This window comes from Pipistrellus kuhlii, unplaced genomic scaffold (genome assembly GCF_014108245.1).
Source record: "Pipistrellus kuhlii isolate mPipKuh1 unplaced genomic scaffold, mPipKuh1.p scaffold_m20_p_15, whole genome shotgun sequence".
Lineage (NCBI taxonomy): Eukaryota > Metazoa > Chordata > Mammalia > Chiroptera > Vespertilionidae > Pipistrellus > Pipistrellus kuhlii.
The window spans coordinates 42,798,401-42,813,587 of record NW_023425460.1 but is presented as its reverse complement, the minus strand read 5'-3'; the positions used below and the strand labels follow the sequence as shown (position 1 = coordinate 42,813,587).

General features: G+C 39.3%; 1 protein-coding gene across 1 annotated transcript in view; it reads left to right on the top strand.

Annotated features, from left to right (window-relative positions):
• Positions 1-13,726: 13,726 nt before the first annotated feature.
• FAM204A (family with sequence similarity 204 member A) overlaps positions 13,727-15,187 on the top strand; it is a 31,957-nt gene continuing 30,496 nt past the window's right edge. The window contains exon 1 of the mRNA XM_036439197.1: positions 13,727-13,738. The gene's annotated coding sequence lies outside the window, so the exon portion shown is untranslated. The remainder of the gene's footprint in view (positions 13,739-15,187) is intronic.

The following is a 15,187-nucleotide window of genomic DNA, read 5'->3' as shown; positions in this document are numbered from 1 at the left end:
GCGCCAAGCACTTACCGTTCATTCATCTTCTGCTTCTTAATCTATGGTGCTTTTCTTTAATAGCGAAGCCTATCTTGTTATAAATTATTAGTTGTAAATTACTTGTTTAAAATCTTATGATTGTTCATTTAAGTAAACCACCAGGGCATATTTTTGCTGCAATTTAGAAGGCTACCCAGTGAACTATAATTCATTTACTGGTAACATCCAAATAGGAGCTATAAACCACAAGAAGAAAATGAGTCATGGTTGCATCATGAGCATTAACTTCAGAGAAATATTAAAGAACTAAATGTTATTGTCAGTACATTGGGATTAACTATTATTTGCAATGCAACCACTCTATTTATGAGAGAAAGCAAAAAAGCACATGATTAATCCTGACCTGGTGTCTATTAACATTACTCTAGATTAGTGTCGACCTTCGTTTGTTTCACTCCAGGGCATTTCAGACTCCCCCAAGAGATGTTATGAAATTCTTCCAAACTCCCTAAACAAAATCAATTTTCATTCACATTCATATTAAAAATAAACGTATGCCATATGGCAGATGAGAGGAAGGAAAATACTTCCACGTCAAACTAATAACTTAGAAAAAGAATCCAACTCATTAGGCCACCTACGTGGTATTTAAGATAACGCTTTTTTTTTTTTTTTTAAGTCACAAATTCTCAGTAAATAGGAACATAGTTCTGGAAACCAAGAAAAATATTACTGAGTTGTGAGTCCTCAAATTGCATATAGAGGTCTCTCAGTGAAATAGTTTTCCTTACCATGATTCTAATGACAAAGACATTGAAAGACCTCCTCACTCTCTCACAGTTTAGGTTAGGAAAAAGTTCTACTTCATGGTGTAAACACTTCCACATACAGCATCTCAGCTGGTTACTGATGCTGGAGGCTCCTCTGGCCACAGAGAAAGAGAAAAGAAAAAGGCGACTTCAGTGAGAGACCTTCACCAGACTAAACCTCAGGTGGAGTTAGTATTCATGCCACCCCCTGAGAGCTTCATATTCACCGGGGGAGATGGGGAGAGTGAGAGCTGCTACTTGGCTGTTACTTCTCTAGCTCCAGCACCGCATGCCGAAGCTAAATGATACATGAACTTGGCCTTCCTTTGTCCCACTCCCAAATAAAGCCAAGGGAGGGACAGTCAGGACTGAGTGGTGGTGGTGGTGGGGGGGGGGGGTAAAAGAAAATGGTTCAACATAAATGGGATTTAAAGGAAGTGGTCTGGGTGGTAGTGGTCACAGGGAGTGAGTGGGTAGTGGAGACTGGTGAGCAGGCAGACAGACCACATGGGTAGAGACTGGAGAGTTCAGATTGGAGCCTTTTGAAATAACACTTACGGGTGAAGGCATCTTTTGAGACCCAAAAGGAAACGCAGAAAGACGCTCACTCGTTCTTGAAAAAAGACCAGTTCTCACACACAAATTAAAAACAGAGATGCTATGCTTGTTGCGACACTCAGGGTACTAAAGAGTATTTTTTTTAAACCAAAAGTTCATTCCCATTTGTGATAATATGAACCTATCTCACATTCTGATTTTAATACGTATTCAGAGGAAGGTAATTAAAATAATGTTTGGACCATTTGAATGTTTTAATCAAGAATATAATTTTTAGCTGAAATCGGTTTGGCTCAGGGGATAGAGCGTCAGCCTGCGGACTGAAGGGTCCCGGGTTCGATTCCGATCAAGGGCATGTACGTTGGTTGCGGGCACATCCCCAGTAGGGGGTGTGCAAGAGGCAGCTGATCGATGACTCTCATTGATGTTTCTAACTCTCTGTCCCTCTCTCTTCCTCTCTGTAAAAAATCAATTATATATATATATATATATATATATATATATATATATATATATATATAAAGAATATAATTTTTAGAATACCTAGTACTTTTTTTCAGTTTTTTTTATTTCAAGAAAAAAGATTTCAAATATAATGTTACATGAAATAAACCTTAATATTTCAAGTAAAGCTATCTTAAATATAATAATGTTACATGCAATAAACACCAATTATTCAAGAAAAATGAGCTTATATATAATAATACATGCTATAAACATTAATATTTCAAGAAAAGGATTTATAGAATACCTAACAGTGAATGAATTTATTGAGAGCATCATTCTAAGAAGCAAAATGCTAAGAAAGCTATCAATCGCATGGGAATTCTAGTTCAATCACATAGGAAATGTTAAATCTGCTGGGGAACTATACCAAACATGTGTTTAACTCATAGACTCAGAGTAAAACACAGAGCGGGATGGTATGATTTCTCATGCCATTAGGTTACCCTCTGAATCTCTTCCTGCAGGTGGCAGACACACAGATATACACAGACCTATAAACCAGGGCTTCTGGCCCTTGTGTGATGGCCAAGAATCACATTAAGTGAATTCTCTCTATTTTGTTCCTTAACGCTTGTTCATTCACCAACATTTTGAAAAACTCTTAGCATTTTATGAACCTGGCCTTCAAGAAGTGACTTGATGGGATAAAGAGATATACAAACAAACCATGTGACACAGCACAGTAAGGCCTGCTGAAGAGGCCCTCACACAGCATCCTAGAAGCTCATAGAAGGGCGTGGGAATCTCTTTCTAGGGAGCAGAGGAAAGCCACCTCACATGGTGGCGTTTGGTCTCCCAGATGAGGAGCAGGAGGCACCATGTATAAGAGAAGGGCATTCAGGTCTGAGGGAAGAGCAAATGCAAGGTCTCTCCTGGACGACACCTTTGCCTTTTTATACCTTTAAGCCTTGCATAAGGTATAAAAAGGCAAAGGTGTCATCCAGGAGAGAGAGAGAGGGGGGTAGTGGGCAAGTAGAGGCTAGAATAGTGATGTACAAGATGGCAGGAGGCTGGATGTGAAATGGAAAACATTCGGGGGGAATGGTAAAGCACTCAGCAATGCAAAAACTTCCGGGAAAACAGACTTGGATTTGGCAGTCATTTTAGCCTTGTACTTATCCCCAATTCTGAATCTTCTAGTAGGTAGTTTATTCAAGAGAACACTAAGCTGCCGGCTGGCGTGGCTCAGTGGTTGAGTGTTGACTTATGAACCAAGAGGTTGCAATTTGATTTCCAGTCAGGGCACATGATCTGGTTGCAAGCTCGATCCACAGTGTGGGATGTGAAGGAGGCAGCAGATCAATTATTCTCTCTCATCATTTATGTGCCTGTCTCTCTCTCTCCCTCTCCCTTCCACTCTGAAATCAGTAAAAACATATTTAAAAAAACCCCACCAAGCTAATGATAGAAATTAACAAGCTAACATATAAATTATGCTTTAGTTTGTTTGCTGGAACACACTTATTTTATATTGAATGCATGGTTGTTGTTTCAGTATTTGAAAATATTTACCCAAGAAATTCTAAAAAGGATTTTTGCTTTGATTAAGAATTGCCAGATTTCTACATTTTTTTTGAAAATTAAAAGACTTCATATATACAAACTTAATGAAACCACTGTCCATATTTACAATTGAATTTACAACTGAACTTACAAATGATACCAAATTTTCACCTCCTGTTTATCCTCTGGGTGTAATCTTCCCAGCTATACTAAGAAGCTGCTGGGAAGTATGCCTATCATGAAAATTGCTCAATTTTCAAAATGATCTATGAACCATTTTGTAGTTAAGTGTCTACAATAACATAAAAATGCCTCCCAGCCCTTAAACAGGTGGTAGAAAGAAATCAAAAACGACTCTGACTGTGGTCTTTTTTTCCCAACCATTTAAGTCCCAGTACATCAGACAGTGTTAGAAGAAATTATAAGAAGATAGAGTAAGGCTATAAGATATATAAGGTTATAGTATGATAACATGATAAGAGAGAGAGGCCTAGTGCAGTGAAATCAGACTGCCTGGGTTAAAATCCTGGGTTAAAATCTCTTATCAGACACGCAATCTTGGACAAGTTATCTAACCTCTCTGCATCGCTTGCTATAAAAATTCATGCCCCAATAGTAACTACGAAATAGGGTTAATAAGGAGTGTACTGAGTATTTTCTCTTTGCTTCTCCAGGTCCTCCTCCACCCTGGGAGCCTGGCCCACAAGATGGGCAGCAGTGAGCTCTCTGCCCTCTGGCTTTCTGTCCTGTTGGGCTAATGGGAGGCACCTGTCAGGACAGTGAGGGGTGGGGCAGGAAGAGAGTGAGGTTGGGGTGTTTATACCTCTTGTTCCCTACCCGCCAGGTTGCCATGGTTGTCTGCAACCCTCTGCTCTCTGGGTACCTCTGGCCTCTCCATGGGGCCCCGCAGGCAGTCCGGGGTGAATAGGCTGCCAGCTGCTGTTAGCCAGGATGTTGCACAACCCTTATTGCATTTCTAAACCCCACTCACACAGTCGTAAATATTCCTCTTCATCAATTCACCTCCATTTATCCGGTTGGAGTGTGCCATCTGTTTTCTGCCAGAGTCCTGACTAATGGGATGAGTTCCTCTTTGGAAAGCACTTAGAATGATAGCTGGCATGTGTAAGTACTACACAAGTAGTTGACAGGTACGTACAATAAATGAGATTTAGAAACTTTCTATAGTCAGTGGAAACATATCTTTTGCATCCTGCCATGGAAAGCAAAAATCATCAGAAACATTTCCCAAATAAACCTGGTCTCTTCAGGATACTTTATGTTTATGAAAAAAAAAAACACAAAAAACCCCCACATTATCGTTTTTTATTTCTAATCATGTTTGTAGCAATTTGGTTTTAAAGAGTGTAAGGAAAATATTATCAACATTGTTTTTAATTCAATATGAGCTTCAGGGGAATTTATATACTAGCTATATTCACTATTATTGTCACATGGCATTAATTCCCCCTTTTTGACACCTTATTGTTGTCCCTTCTCTATATACCTTTTATCACGTGTACAATATTGTCTCTTTGGATGCTTTAAAATAATTTGGAATGGAAACACCTATATTTTTATTCAACTGGTCAAATATAACAGTATTTTATAACTTCTAAAAGGATAAATATCTGATCAAAACAATAAGCTCATTACTTCTTTGCAAGAAAGACAAAATTTTTCATATTGGATTCCACCTTCAATTATAAATCTAAGGTTCTAAGACCCCTATTTTATCCTAAAGTATTTATTTTGGGTACTATTTTTTTTAAATCACTTAAGGCAGATACTTTTTTTGAGCTCTTATCTAATTATTTGTGTATTGACAAGTGGTTACCCCAGATTCATCTTACAGTAGCATCTTCATACGATGTTTTAAAATTCTAATTTATTTTCTAATATTCTAGAGTATGGCCTCTTGTCAATCTGAGATTATCATTTCTTCTGCTTTTGCAAATGTAAGCCAAAGGCAATTAATACCTCACTTGACTAAGTGGTTTATGCACCAGTGGGGTCCCTCGGCCTGGACTGTGGGGATCAGGTTAAAACCGGCTCTCTGACATCCCCCAAGGCATCCCAGATTGTGAAAAGGAGGTTCTTGGGTGATGCACCCCGAAATTGGGCTCCCTCCTCTCTGGTTCCGGGTGTGTCATCCAAGAACCTCAACTACCAAGTCACTGCAGCTCAGTAGCTCCTGCATTGAGCATCTGCTCCCTGGTGGTCAGTGCACGTCATAGCTATTGGTCTGACAGCAGTTAGGCTTTTATATCTATATATAGATGTTAAAGAAGACCTAAATAAATGGACAGGTAAACTATACTCATGAATTGGAAGACTCTACTATGATGCGGTCACTTCTCCTCAGAATCTATACATTCAATGCAATTGGGGAAATTAGTTATCCATATGGAACAAAAAAAAAAAAAAGAATCTCTATCTCATAGTACACAAAATAAAGTCAATGTAGATACAAGACCCAAATGTAAAAGCAACATATTAAGACTTAAAAAGAGAATATATTTATTTTCTAACTGTAGGGAAGCATTTCTTATATGAGACAAAGTGCACAAACCACATAGGAAAATTATCAACTTGTCAACATGAATAACATGAAAGCCTTCTGCTTATCAAAAGACACCATTTAAAAGTGAAAAGAAAAGCCATAGACAGGGAGAAGCATCCAACATCCAACCAACAAGGATGAGTGTGCAACTTCATAAGAAGAAAGATACACAGTTTGTAGAAAAATGGGCAAAAGACAGGTACAAACATTTCATAGAAAAGGAAATATGAGTGTCTAAAAATAAATACCCACTTCACTAGATATAAGGAAGGCTAAAATCAGATCACAGTAGATACCATTTTGTACAAACTGGATGAGCCGGGAAGTTAAAAATTCTCAGAATATGAAGTGTTGGTAAGGATGTTAAACAGTATAAACTCAAATAATGATGGATGGGAGTGTAAGTTGATACCATTGCTTTAGACAGGCATGTCAGGTGCATGTATCCCTCACCCCCCTCTCCCCCAAGATACAGTTCTCCAGCAGTGGTTCTCAAACTTGGCTGTGCATCGGACTCTCCTGGGGAGCTCATTAAAACAGGTCACTACCCACATCCGCAGAGTCTCTAATTCAGTAGGCCTGTGGTGGGGTCCAAATATTTGCATTGCTGACAGGAGCCCAGGTGATACCGAGGCTGCTGTTACAGGACTCACTTGAAAAACATTGCTCTGGCGAAACTCTTAACCATGTAAGTACGAATTCACGCACAAGGATGTGCATAGCAGCATTTGGGGTGATAACAAAAAATGGTAACAACCCAAATATTTATGGAAGAGAGAGTGAAGAGTGAATGGAAATCTGTTCATAAAATATTGTAGAGCCTTGAAAGTGAATGAAGAGCAGCGATGTGTGTGCGTCAACCTGAATGAATATCAAAAGCACAGTGTTGTGTAAAAAATATAAGTTACAGCCGAGACGGGTTAGGCTCAGTGGATAGAGTGTCAGTCTGCGGACTGAAAGGTCCCAGGTTCGATTCTGGTCAAGGGTATGTACCTTGGTTTTGGGCACATCCCCGGTAGGGGTTCTGCAGGAGGCAGCTGGTCGATGTTTCTCTCTCATTGATGTTTCTAGCTCTATATCACTCTCCCTTCCTCTCTGTAAAAAAATCAATAAAATATATTAATATATATATATATATATATATATATATATATATATGTTACAGAAGAAAGCATACAGTATAATACAATTTAGTTAGAGTTCAGAAGCATGCAAATCAAACTATGTTTTTCTTAACAATAAGTGTACGTATATTAAAATGTCAAGGTACTGATAAAACTCAATATAATGGTTACTATTGGGAGTGTATATAAACATATTTAAAGAAGAGCATATGGTGCAGGCTAAGAATATTTGGCAAGGCTTATTTCTTAAATTAGGTGAAGAGTACGGAAATGTTTGTCATATTATTTCTAAGCTTTTCTTGATAGATGAAATATTTCAAAGTAAATGAAAAATAATAATTAAATTACATTTTAAAAGGAACTTAACTTTCTCTTTGAGCGTAGTTATAATAGCTGATTTAAAATCTTTGCTGCCCCGCTGGCATGGCTCAGTTACTGAGCATTGACCTATGAACCAGAAGGTCATAGTTTGATTCCCGGTCAAGGGCACATGCCTGGGTTGTGGGCTTGATTCCCTGTGGTGGGCATGTGGGAGGCAGCCAATCAATGATTCTCTCTTATCATTGATGTTTCTATCTCTTTCTCCTTTTTCCTTCCTCTCTGAAATCAATGGAAAATATTTTTTAAAAATAAAATCTTTGTCTGCTAATTCAAACCACAGAGTTATTTCAGTGTCAGTCTCCATTAATTGTCTTTGGCTCACATTTTCTTCCTTTCTGTGCTTAGTATTTTGGGTGGCATCCAAGAAATTGTGAACAATGTGTTAGAAAGCCTCTGGATTCTGTTGTATTCCTGTGAAGAATACTGACTGTTTTTTTTGAAAGCTTGTAGCTAACTTAACTGACCTCAAACTCCACACTGCTCCCTTGTAGTGAGAATGAACAGAAAGTGTTGTCCAGTTCCGTTAGCCTTTTCTGGGGTGCTTGCATACACACATGGTGGGGTGTCAGCAGTGATATGTGCAGAGTTTATACACAGTAACACGTTGCGGCCCCTCTTCAGTTCTCTTCTTTCCAAGATCCCCTCTTACTTTCCAGTTTCTGAAATCCACTTGAACTCTATCCCCTGGCTCTTTCTGCCAGTAAGCCTTCAGGTTTTCTATACAAGTTTTAGTCTTTATTAAAGCAGGAACTGGGTCCTGCTTTCCAGCAAAAAGCAGTAATAATGGGCAACTTTCCCATTGCCATTCTCTTCTTCCAAATGCAGCCTCCACTTCTGTATCTGCCTGTGTAGTTGCTCTCTAGTACCTTTGGACAGCTGCCTTTTATGTTATGTTCAGAATGTATAGCTTTTATGTGCAGGAGGATTGCCAGAAGCCAGAAGTCCGTTCCATTTCTTTTTTGAGCTTGTTTGTAGGTTTTTTTCTTCATTATTTATCACCCCCTCCACCTCCTTCACCCTGAGCCTCAGGGTAGCTCTTCCGGTGCCCAGTGTCTTACAGTCCCAACAGGCCTCATCTTTCTATTCACAGAAGCTCAAGTCAAGTCCAAGCCGCCAGATGGGATGAGCCTATTAATGACCTTGTCTTAGACCACACTTCACTATTTCTTCAAAGCAGCATAATCTATAGACCTGAAGACCATTTATTCAACTCGGCAAATGTTTACCGAGTGTCTGCAAGGCTTTAGTTTGGGCCTTTCAGATACACTAATAAGCAAACCGTCAAATATCCCTGCTTTTGGGAAAGGGTGTTATGAAGAGGGACTCAGACCATGAACAACAAACAGCAAAGAAGCCTGGTAGCAGGTTAGAAGGTGGTAATTGGCCACCTTCATTCTCATTCCCAACGCAGTTCTGGCTCTTTGGAGTCATAGTCATCGCCATCCTCCTTTCCCTTAGCTTTACTGACTGGTTTGAGTTGTTTTCCCGGAACTAAGCAACAGGCAGCGAGCCCTGAGGGGAGAAAAGGACAGCTTCAGCTGCTGCAGTGACTGGATGTCACCGCTGGGTGGGAAAAGGAAAGGCGCTGAAGAGGAAGGACAAAGGAATGGATGATGGCAAAAGAGAAGCCATTGTTCAGTCATTGCTAAACCAGCCTACTCCCAACTCTCCCTGTGACCTCTCCTTTACTTTTAGTGCAAAGATCACACAATCAGCTGGGGTAATGTCGTCACACAGTGGTTGTTTTGTACGCAGAAACTGAGAAAGTACTTTTTTTGGGAAAAGGGTTTTTAGGTGTATGTGTTTACTTTGTGTATTGTGTTTTTTATTAAGACCTATTTTTTTCATATATATAATACGTAATATATATGTCTATATGTTTGCGTGTAGTCTACTTGTATTAACACCTACGTATCTTTTTCATATTTATTACATTTGTGCATAAGTATGTGTTTGTACATTTTATATATAAGTATGTATATTACATTATATGTGGGCCTTCCACAAGCCCCTTTTAAAGCCTTTTTGAGGGTTGCTGCTCCCTGTTTAATAATCTTGTCTGTATACTCACCATTATCATCATCATTGTTCACATTTAATAAGATTATCCTTCTCCAGGTACCAAGGCACTTTGGGTTATTTAATGCTCACAACACCCCTACAAAGTAAATAGTTTATTGTTCCAATGAGATAGGGAAGGAAACCGAGGTTTAGAGAGGCTAACTTGCCTGAGCTGGAACTAGGATTTAAAGTGAGTTTTGATGGACAAAGCCATTATTTTGAACTTTTCCTGTAGAGGGTCAACTGGTAAATATTTTAGGCTCTGCAGGCCACATGGTCTCTGTTGCATCCATTCTACTCTGCTGCTGCAGCAAGATACAGATAACAGATAAATGAAAGAGCACAGCTCTTTTCCAGTAGGACTAAAAACAGCTGGTGGGCAGGATGCTGTCCATGGGCCATAGTTCGTCTATCCCTACTCTCAGCTACTAGGCTCCACTGCCTTCGTGATGGCAAATATTCAGATTAGAACAGAAAACTCTTCCTCTTTCCCATTCATAAAAATGTTCATCAAAGGCACTTCTTTTAAAAAATATATTTTTATTGATTTCAGAGAGGAAGGGAGAAGGAGAGAGAGATAGAAGCATCAATGATGAGAGAGAATCATCAATGATAAGAGAGAATCATTGATTAGCTGCCTTCTTCACGCTCCTTCCCTCCTTCATTGGGGATTGAGCCAGCAACCCGGGCATGTGCCCTGACTGGGAATTGAACCATGACCTCCTGGTTCATAGGTTGATGCTCAACCACTGAGTCACGTTGGCTGGGCAAAGGCCCTTCTTTAGTACTTGACTCCTCTGGGCCTTGATCCCTTATTTCCTTGTGGCAACAGAGATACTTGACTTCATTGCAGCTCTGAAATCTATAATTCTGGGTTTGCAAGAACTGGGCTCAGCCACAAGGAGTTGCAGACAGTCATGGAACAGGAAGGAATATGTCAGTGCCCATTGGAGCGGCTGAATCTAACGGACATTCAGATGAAAATCATGAATGAGACTTCATCTGCTTCTTTACTCCCAAAACAGTCTCTAAATGGCATGCTATATTGGAGCCCATGGGTAGAAAGTCAGAAATTCTGATGTTTAGGGAAAGAGCATGCTTACTGAATGTCAGTGTGTGCGGGGTGACGCTAGGCACCTGCCAAGCTATTTCACTGTCAGAACCCCTATAGTGGATAGCTGTGGTATTTGGGGGAGAAGGGGAAGAACAGACACAGTTCAATGCCCAGAGGGGCCTCTCAGGACATTACCTGGTTTGGGAACCTGGCAGGAGATATCATTAGCATGTCCAGTGATGACAAATTCAACTGCTCAATTAATGCTCTGATGCCAATCTTATTTATTTGGGAGCATTCTCATCTCCTGGGGGAAAGAAGTTAGTTCAGCAAGCATTTCTTGTTCACCCAACATGTGCTCACACCTTGGGAATAAAGATAAGGAAGAGGACATGGCCTCTGAGTGAAGCAACTTTGAGACTGGCCACTGCACTCCTCTGAGGGATCTGAAGGGTGCTATTATACATGGAAATGGATTAGGGCCATCCAATTGGGTTGCACCCCAATACAGACCCACCTATTGGAAGGCACTCATCTAAAGTCTACCTGTGGGATAGAAAGGACACTACATTCAAGACCATTAGCCTTGCTCTGCCCCAGCTCCTGCTGAGAATTCGGATAATAATAATAATAATAACAGCTCATATCTGCGGAACACTTACAGTGTACTTGGTACTGTGCTACACATATGACCTCACAGACTGAATCTGAATTCCTGTGTGTGAGTCTAGGCCTCTAGTGATTCAGCCTCAACAGAAAGTTCTAGTTCTTTCTTTCCTATGTACACTCTAATCGACAGCCACATTGCACAGTACATCACATATTACATGACTTTTTCTTCCAGCTTCAGCGTACACAATCTCTTCCACCTGGAATGCCTTCTCCAACTCAATCGATCACAATGCTGGCCATCGTTCCAGGCCCCGCTCATTTGCTATTCCTTCCTAGAAAACCTTTCTTGGCGAAGATATCTCTCATGCATGCCTATAAAAACTTTGCACCTCATTCAAGAGCTTTCAAAAAGCATTCGTCTTAATGCTCTCAGTTCTGATTACAAAAGTAAAACATTGCTCATTGTAAATAACTCAAACAATAATGGGAAAATGTTTGCAAGCACAGCACACTCCTCCCGTGATTATAAGTTCCCTAGGGATAAGGATCGTGTTTTATTCATTTTTATACCTCCCCCCCCCCCCAAATCTGCCCGCTCTAGTCCCACAATGTTTCCCCAGGCTTGGTTCATAGTGAGAACTAAGTTATTTATTTGAATGCATTATGCTTAAGACTTTTATAGCTCAACATACAGCTGATTTTCAAAACTTAGATGCGATTTATGACCAGCGATGTTATTAACATGTCTTTATTCCCCATATGATAACACTTCTTTAACATTTTACTAATAAAATGGACTTGGGCTAGAGCTAGACTAATGAATGCTGTGCATTCTTGGCATGTGGGCCAAAGCAATCTCTGATCAGCTGTTATTGCTCGAAATCCCATTGCTTCTATCTTCAGACCATTTCGGGGATGAATTATTCAATTCGTACTGAGAACATTTCAGTGCTCCGAGTTGTTCACCTTTCACAGTTCCTCAGGTATCTGTGAGAATTTGTGAGTTAAAATATTCCTGGGTTATAGGTCTTCATTTCATTGAAAATTGACTGCACATTTTTATCATTAAATCATGAGCATCACAGATGACTTTCACATTGCTGCTGGAGGCATGTTTCTGATTAGGCTAAAGCTTTTCAGGCTGTACAATTAATGGTTCATAGCACACTGGGGAACATTTATTAATTTTCATTTTACTTCTTTTTTGAAGGTTATGAGGGTTAAGGGTTCCAAGTTGGAGTTATTGAAATTTTAAAAGGTGTAAATAGGTAAATATTATGGTTTCTGGAAAAGTGAGACATTTTTCCCTTTAAGCATGTGATTAATATTACTAATAAAAATGTCATCGGCCGTCCCTGCTAGAGGTCTGCAGTTAGGAAGACATTTGGTGTGTGTGTGTGTGTGTGTGTGTGTGTGTGTGGTTTGCTTTCCATATCTAATGGGACATTGGAGAGAATGCTTCATATGAGGAAATTGGTTTTTTAAAATAGATTTTTGATGATTTACTAGCTTACACAATAATTCTAAATGAAAAACTATATCTCCCCGTGTGTTTACTAAAGATTTTTCTCAACTTCATTTGGTGGCTTGTATCAGTGTTGGAGATGCAGGGATCTTTTTTCTCTTGTCAAGTCACGTGACACAAATACCACTCTTGTTGAGGCTGAATTTCTGAAAGGCAGGCCTCCTTCCCATACTTTTGTGGATAGATTACTTATTTTCCATTTCAATTTAGTTTCCTTCATAAGCTAGTTTCCCGAGTAGTTATTTCCTTTTGGTACTATTCATAGCTTATGATGTTGGTTCTATATAGTAAAATATTTAATTCTGGCATAGATCAAGCAGTGCTTTTTAAACAGCTGCACTGAGGTATACCTCACATACCACACAGGTCACCCCTGTGAAGGGCACAATTCAATGGTTTTTAGTCTATTCACAGAATTGTATAACCATCACCACATTCTAATTTTAAAACATTTTTGTCACCCCCAAAAGAAACCCCATGCCCATTAGCAGTCATACCCCACCCCCATTCATTCCACCTCTTCCCAACACTAGGCAACCACCAATCTACTTTTTGTCTCCGTAGATTATGTAGTATTTTTTAGATCTAATTTTAGTCATCTAAAAATGTTGGTGATTTATGACATCATGAAAGCTAATGCATACAATACAATACCCAGGTAATGGCATTTTTCTTTATTATTTTTATCTTTAAAAATAAAGCATTTGCTTGCAATCATTTCAAATCCATTGGTAGATTGCAGTGGCATTACTTCACCTGTGCTGCCCTGCTACTTGGTTGGTACTGTAAGAATTCTGTGTTTACACTGACCCACATGCAGAAACATTCGCTTAGCAAAATGGTGACGGCTTAAATGATTAGCATGAAGCACTCTCAGAGCAGAGTATCTTAAGCAAGTGTATTGTTTCTCCTTTTCAGTCTCCAGTTATCTCTCTCTCTCTCTCTCTCTCTCTCTCTCTCTCTCTCTCTCTCTCTCTCTCTCTCTCTCTCTCTCTCTCTCACACACACACACACACACACACACACACACACACACACACAGTAGCCATAGTCACATTGGTGGAAGATGCTAGAAAGCAGACTTTAGGCAGTGACAATCAGAAGTAGCAGTCCATGTCCAGTAATGATATTATTCTTATGCACACAATACAAATGACATGTTGTGTATTTTGATTGCATATATATAGTTTATTCTAAATCATAGTGGGAGTCACAGAACCTTCTCTAGAGATTGGAAGTGCTAAAGCAGAAATGTGTGAAATAGTACTCTAGGCCAGGGCTATTTCTCCTGATTCTGTTTGTGGCTTATCAGAAAACCTGGAGGTCATTCATCTTTACACTCATTCATGCAGCAGCTATTTATTGAGGAAAGACGATGTAAACAGCACAAATGACGAACACCTAAAATGCAACTTCCTTGCGAATTGTTGTCCAAACGGCACATAAAAAGATAGGCTGCCTTTTCAGAGAAGAAAGAGCTCGATGAATCATGCACCTTTGCCTTTTCCTGGAAGAACTGCAGCCTGTATTTTGCAGGAAATTCAGCATAATTGGCATATACCCATCTTTTTAGGCGAATTAGGCCTTAACTGACAGATAAGCCATTTTGTTCTAAAATTCAACAAACTCTTGGAAAATCTTATTCCATACAATCTTTTGAATATGTCATTTGCCATTTATATTTGATGGCCTTAAGCAAAAAGAAACCTTATAAAAAGGTATTAATGCAAGTAGATAATAAAGCTGCATTCTATAAACCTATAGCAGCTTACAGTAATCATGAAAGCATGCAAAAGTCTTTCATCTATTCAAAATTATGCAGTGCACAGGATGTCTGCTGAGGTGCATGACAAGTCAGAGTTAAATATATATTAATAAATGAATTAGCTTCATAAATAATAGCCATAATGACATTTTAGGAGACAATAAGTCTGAGGATTGTCAGAAAACGGTTGATGTATGAGCTTCACGTCTCAGTGATTCTTCAAAATGAATAGGCTTTGCGAGATAGTTCAGACCCGCGACCGGCCTATTTCCTTGAATAATTTACTTGTTGTCAATTTGTACAGCCACATTACACATGCAAATTGCGCTGCCTGTGCAAACATCCACTTGGAGATGATAAAAACAAATTTACGAAGGCTATAGAAGAAGGATTTATTTCACTTTCTCACCCAGGTCAAGCAATACATGTATCTGACGATTGTGTGTACCCAATTTTGTTGTAATTATATCAGCAAATTATTCCTTATAATCTTATTATTTTTAGCAGTCTCCTTGTGCTTGGGATAATTAGCTTTCTTCACTCAGTGTAAAAACAATTCAACTTGCCAGCCAGGCAGGGCATAGCTCCATTATCTGTTTTGGGTTTAAATTTATTCCCTATATTCTTGGACACTTTGTGTAAATTAAAAATTTCATAGTCCCTAATACTGTACACGCTGTTCATTCAGTGATGAATTAAGGCCCCTAAACCTCTCCGTTTGCTATTAGATATCTCACCCACTT